Source organism: Felis catus, chromosome B2 (genome assembly GCF_018350175.1).
Source record: "Felis catus isolate Fca126 chromosome B2, F.catus_Fca126_mat1.0, whole genome shotgun sequence".
NCBI lineage: Eukaryota > Metazoa > Chordata > Mammalia > Carnivora > Felidae > Felis > Felis catus.
Window position 1 is genome coordinate 12,782,121 of NC_058372.1, and position 5,923 is coordinate 12,788,043.

Below are 5,923 nucleotides of genomic sequence, written 5' to 3' on the forward strand. Positions count from 1 at the left end.
GCCTCTCTTATTCTGAAGAATATTCTTCAGAATTTTCTTGAGTGAGCATTTGCTAGATGTGAACTCTCAATTTTTGTTTATCTGAACACGTCTTTATTTTGTCCTCATTGTTTGAAAGATATTTTTCCCAGGTGTAGAATTCTGGCTTGGTAGTTATTTTCCTCAGCATATTGAAAATCTTTCCTCACTGCCTTCTGGTCTCTGTTGCGTCTGCAAAGGATTCACGTGCACATCTCTCTGTTCTTGCTTTAAGGGACGTCTCAGGGATCTCCCCCCTCTTTCCTTTCTGGTCCTCCATTCTGCTCGGTGGTCAGACAGCCATCTTGGTACTCATCGGAGAAGTAGGGAGACTTTAAGACTTCGTGTACACCCCCTTCATCCTAATTCTGATGGTGTGGTCCTTTGGGGTCCCAATTTAGCATGGGCAGGGTCATCTGTCAGACCCTCTTCCTCACGTGGGACCTGGGCCTTGACTGCATTCTTTCACCTATAGCTGCTGAACTGAAGCCAAGGTGAAGGGTGTCAGCAGATGCTCTCAGGCACATGAGAGGTTTGATGCTCCAATAATGTGTCTCTTCCTCTAGGTACAGCCAAAAATTGGCTCATGAACTTCCCACTGTCTCTTGGGCTCTACCATGCCAAACAAACTTAAGGTTGTTGTTAGTAATTTAGTGTTTTTCATGATTTTTCGAGGAAGGGTTGATCCATATGACCTGGTCCGTCATCAACCAGAGGCTAGAACTTGACAATGATCACTTAATCAGTAAAATTTACAGATGAACAGTGACTGGGCCATCTGGGTCATTTGTCACATACACGTTTGAAGGAAAGTCACATTTGATTAAGTATGGCTGCTAGCCCTTTCTCTTTCTTGAGTGATTCTCTCTATCTGCTCCTGTACTAAACCTTTGAGGTGCACTTCCTCCTTTGATTATAAAAACCTATCTATGAGCTACAGCCTATTTTTACTCCCATTCAACAGATGGAGAACCAAAGGGGGGAAAAAAGCTACTCAAACCAGGTCTTTGCCTGATTTCAGACTACCTCCAGGCAAATACTCTTACCTGTAGTGCCTCCCAAATTAAGACAAAAGCTCATGTTGAATTGGGTAGAGAGACCCCTTCAATTAATTATCTTGGACATAGCATGTCACACCTATTAGGATGCCTATTATTTGAAAAACGGAAAATGATGGTGAGGATGTCAAAAGATCAGAAGACGTGTACCGCTTGTGGGAGGGACGGTAACATGGTTCAGTCGCTATGGAAAATATTTGTGGCGGTTCCTCAAAAGGTAAACCTAGAATAACCATACGATCCAGTAGTTCCAGTGAATACTCTGTCGACCAACAAAAGGCAAAACTGGAAGCTGCAAAATAAAACGGGTGCCTTTATTTGGGGGCTTAGGGATTGTGATCGGGCAGACACAGCGGCGACTGAAATTGAAAGCAAGCTCCGGAGCACGGGCTTTCGAGTTTTTAAAAGAGGACAGAGGGAATTTGCATAAGCTGTTTTGAATGACATGTGATTGGTGCTGGTGTAGCTACCGTTACACTACTCGCTACGTGATTGGTTGCTAGGGCTAGTGCCGGGCAGAAAGTCCACTTCTGTTGATTATAACATGCAGCGGATGCCTTGGCTTTTAGCTGAAGTCAGCTGCAACTTCAAGAATTTGAGATAGAAGGTACGCCTAAATCCCACCTCCCTGTGTCCCTAACTCCTAAAAGTGACACTTTAAGGGATGCCTGGGTGGCTCAGTCGGTTAAGCGTCTGACTGCAGCCCAGGTCATGATCTTGCCATTCAGAGTTCAAGCCCTGCGTCAGGCTCTGTGCTGACAGTTCATAGCCCGGAGCCCGGACTCTGTGTCTCCCTCACTCTCTGCCCCTGCCCTGCCCTCTCGCGCTCTCTCTCTCTCAAATAAATAGACATTAAAAATTTTTTAAAATGACACGTTGAGCCATGCTTTCTTCATTTTGAATCTTCTGCCACAACCCTAAAGAACCAAAAGTATTGGGAATGTTCCTCATAGCATTATTCACAACAGCCAAAAGCCGGAAACATCCCCAAAGTCCACCAGCAGAACAAACGGATAAACACAAAGCGGTATATACGTTCCTTTAAAAAGAAGGAAAGGAAAGTCTGACACAAGCTACAGTATGATGAACCTTAGGAACCTTGTGCTAAGTGAAATAAACCAGTCACAAAAGGACCAATATGTGATTCCACTTACATGAGGAAAGCAGAATAGGCAACTTCATAGAGACAGAAGGGAGAATAGGGTTTGGTAGGGGCTAGGAGGAGAGAGGAATGGGCAGTCGTTGTTTTAAGGGTACTGAGTTCCGCTGGGGATGAGGAAAATTTTCTGGAGGAAATAGTGACGGTTGCATGACATTGTAAATGTCCATAATGTTGCTGAATTGTAAACTTGAAAATTGTAATGTGTATTTTACTGCAACAAAAATTGCCACCCAAACAAAATACATGCCGTGAATAATTTGTTTTAAAAAACGCATCTCATTGATATAAAACACTTCATTCCTGACACCCCACGTTGACCCTCTTCTTTTAAAAAAAATTTTTTTTAAGTTTATTTGAGAGACAGCACATGAGTGAGCAGGGGCGGGGCAGAGAGAAAGGGAGAGGGAGAATCCCAAGCAGGCTCTGCTCTGTCAGCACAGAGCCTGACATGGGGCTTGAACCCACGAACCATGAGATCATGAGCTGAGTCAAAACCAAGAGTTGGACACTTAGCTGACTGAGCCACCCGGGTGCCCTTGACCCTGTTCTAAAGCAGCAGTTTGGGATGTGGAAGAACGTGGTCACAAGGCCATGGCCATTTCCTGAGAAATAGTCCAGGTAGGTTTTAGAAGTTTCCATCCAATGCAGTGAATCTATGCTTAACTCCCGATGGATTTGAAATGGCACAGCAAATTTAAAAAAAAAATCTTCTCCAAAGGATAAATAGATCAGGGGATTAAGGAGAGGGGAAAATCATATTAGGAGAATAAGTAAAAGCCAGGGGTTAATTTTCCACAGAGAACTGTATCACCTGCTCCTCGCAAAAAGCTGAAAAAGTCCTACAGGTTTGGCGCTCAGATTTCGAGGGACCAAAACAGTGGGAGGAGAATTAGCAGCCACAGGGTCCAATATCCACACATAAAAAGCACCGTGGGACGGAACGAATGGTCACCATCCCAGAGATGGAAACATGAGGAATTTTGCAGGACCCTTTCTGATAACAATCATCTGTAAGCTAACCCACAGCAGGGAGAACAATTCAGTAGGCTAAAAGACTCAATAATATAACTCAGCAAATAGTTCTTCACTTGAGTCACCAAGCAGTTTCCATCAATGGGACAAATTCTTAACCTGTCCTCAAAGATTTCATTCAGGTACTAATTTTAGGGTGGAACCCTCCAGGGACTAAGAAAGAGCCAGTGTTACAAACTCACCCTCTTAACCTAAACCAGACCTATCTTGTTTAGTCCACGCTGTGTTTTGTTTGTTTGTTTGTTTGTTTGTTTGTTTTCCCGCCTTTCCCCCCTTTCTTTCTTTCTGTAATTGAAGGTGCCTGCCGGGGGCGCCTGGGTGGCTCAGTGGGTTGAGTGACCGACTTCTGCTTAGGTCATGATCTCACAGTTTGTGAGTTCGAGCCCCGCGTCAGGCTCTGTGCTGATAGCTCAGAGCCTGGAGCCTGCTTCGGATTCTGTGTCTCCCTCTCCCCCCCCCCCCCCCCGCCCCCTTGCTCTGTTTCTCTCTGTCTCAGAAATAAACATTAAAAAAAAAAAAGAAAGAAAGAAAGCACCTGCAGGCGACAGATCATATATTTTCCCGTTCAGAGTAGGCTCCCCAAGTTCCCAGTGTTATTACCCCCCAGCCTGATTTACACATTTATTTTGCTTGCCTGGTCTCTACAGACACTTACTTACAACTTCTGAATGATTCCCTAGCTCTTAATTATGGCTGTATGATCAACTTCTACCCTGACTTTTAATATTACTCAGCCGGTTAAGGTTAAGTGTTACAGAACTTAAGAGCTTTTCATAGGAAAAATGCTTTTCTTTCTTTCCAGACCACACTGACCTTTACTATACGAGGTTGGGCATAAATCAGTGTCCCCTCCCTTTTTCCCTAAAGGCCTCTGTCTCCGTTTAACTCCGCGTCGTTGATGATGACAATCTCGTTCTGCATTTACTGATTCATTGATTCACATAGCGACGCTCTCCAATGCCACGAAGAAACTTGAGACAAAAAACAATCCAATCGAATTCCTACTTCTAGACTGGGTCTCTGGGACTTGTTAAACCAGAGACCCATTTTAGGCAGAAGGGTGTCTTGGAGAGGGAGCAAACAGAATGACAAAGGCTCGGAGTATGTGGGGCATGTTTGGTAAACTATGTTATTTTTAGGATCTTTTCGTATAAAAGATGCCGTCTCGTCTCTGGGTGATAATTCTCGCCTGAACTGCAGGGAGACTGGTTTATTCCATTAGCTCAGTCTTCTTCAGTGCTGTGTCTCACGGTTTACCCTGTCTCTCCCCATTCTAAAGCATCGCCTGGTGTTCTTGACGGCTTTGGCAAAAGGAGATCCCCTGCTCAGGTTTCTAAAGTCTGCTATCGGCTGGATGCGAGGCCCGTTGCGTTCTTGCCCCTCACCCACAAGGTGGCCTGGGTCTCCAGCAGGGAGAGTTAAGCTTTCCTTACAGCTCTTGTGCAGCTCAACAACTAATTTGCTTTTTATTCCTTGGAGGTTACGAACATTTGGAGGACAAAGAGGAGCAAGAACGCAAGCAGGAGGGAGGATTTCAACGCTGCTGTCATCTTTTCTCTCCTGCTTTCCATTTATTATCATTTTAAGAGGGAAGGGGTCCTTTTCCAAAAGCACAGCACAGTAAGAAACCAAGCAGTGAACTCCTCCGGGTTTCCCAAGGAACAGAGTTGTTTGTTTGTTTGTTTCTTTCTTCCTTCCAGTACCAGAGGGGACAAACTCAAATCAAATCTGGTCTCCTGACTCCTCACATAATCCTATGGGTATCTAAATAATTAGCTTCTCTACACTTTCCAAATCAAGAGCTTACTTTCTGCCCTGTGTTCTTGTCTTTGCAGGGCTGCAGTTGTTAAACAGGCAGCAAGAAAAACAGGCCCAAAGTCAGACAAAAAGCAGCTAAATAGCCACATAGCATCTGGCCTCTGCAGACATTGAACGAGACTATGATGTCGCCTGTCTGGTGTTAATGAAGGAAGACCTCACCACTCAGCTCAAGCTGGTTCAGGCGCAGAATGTGTAAAACAAGATGGTTGCCTTTTTTATTTTTTTTTCCTACCCAGCAGACTGACTTCTGGGCCATTCCATAATAAGTTGCCTTTATCTTTGCTTCTAGTGATTCATGAAATCTTTCCCCCTTTACCTATCACTTCTCAAGAACTAAAAGTGTCCCATTTGTTAAGAACCAGTAAGATTTGATCTCCGAGAAATCTCAATTTGTATTCTTCTGGACATGTTGCATTGTGTGTGTGTGTGTGTGTGTGTGTGTGTGTGTGTGTTCATGTAGCGATTATAATATCTGGCATAAAGTAGTTAGGCACGAAAAGAGCCCTGAGTAGTGCTAACTCCAGTTTCTCAATCTTTATCAGAATTGAATTCAATTTTATCAGGGGTCATGAACACACATGCATATCAGGGGCAGGCGGAAAAAAATAAATTAGTTAACGGGTTCTGGTATCAGTTGTCGTTTCTTGGCCACTTCCTTATGCTTGGACATAGGACTGAGGAGATTCTAGGGCTGCTGCAAATGTTTTCTAGACAACTCATAACTTTGAACAGAGTGGAAGCAGAAAGACAAGAAAAGCATTTTGGGGGTAGATTTACCCCCAGATCAGTGGTTCTCTACCGGGAACAACTGTGCTTCCTCTGGGATATTTGA

General features: G+C 44.2%; 1 long non-coding RNA gene across 1 annotated transcript; it reads left to right on the forward strand.

Moving 5' to 3' along the window:
- Positions 1 to 1,563: 1,563 nt before the first annotated feature.
- LOC123385683 lies at positions 1,564 to 5,714 on the forward strand. Its single transcript, XR_006598642.1, has 2 exons — positions 1,564 to 1,683; positions 5,106 to 5,714. It is a non-coding gene; the product is annotated as an uncharacterized LOC123385683 (long non-coding RNA).
- The last annotated feature ends 209 nt before the right edge of the window (positions 5,715 to 5,923 follow it).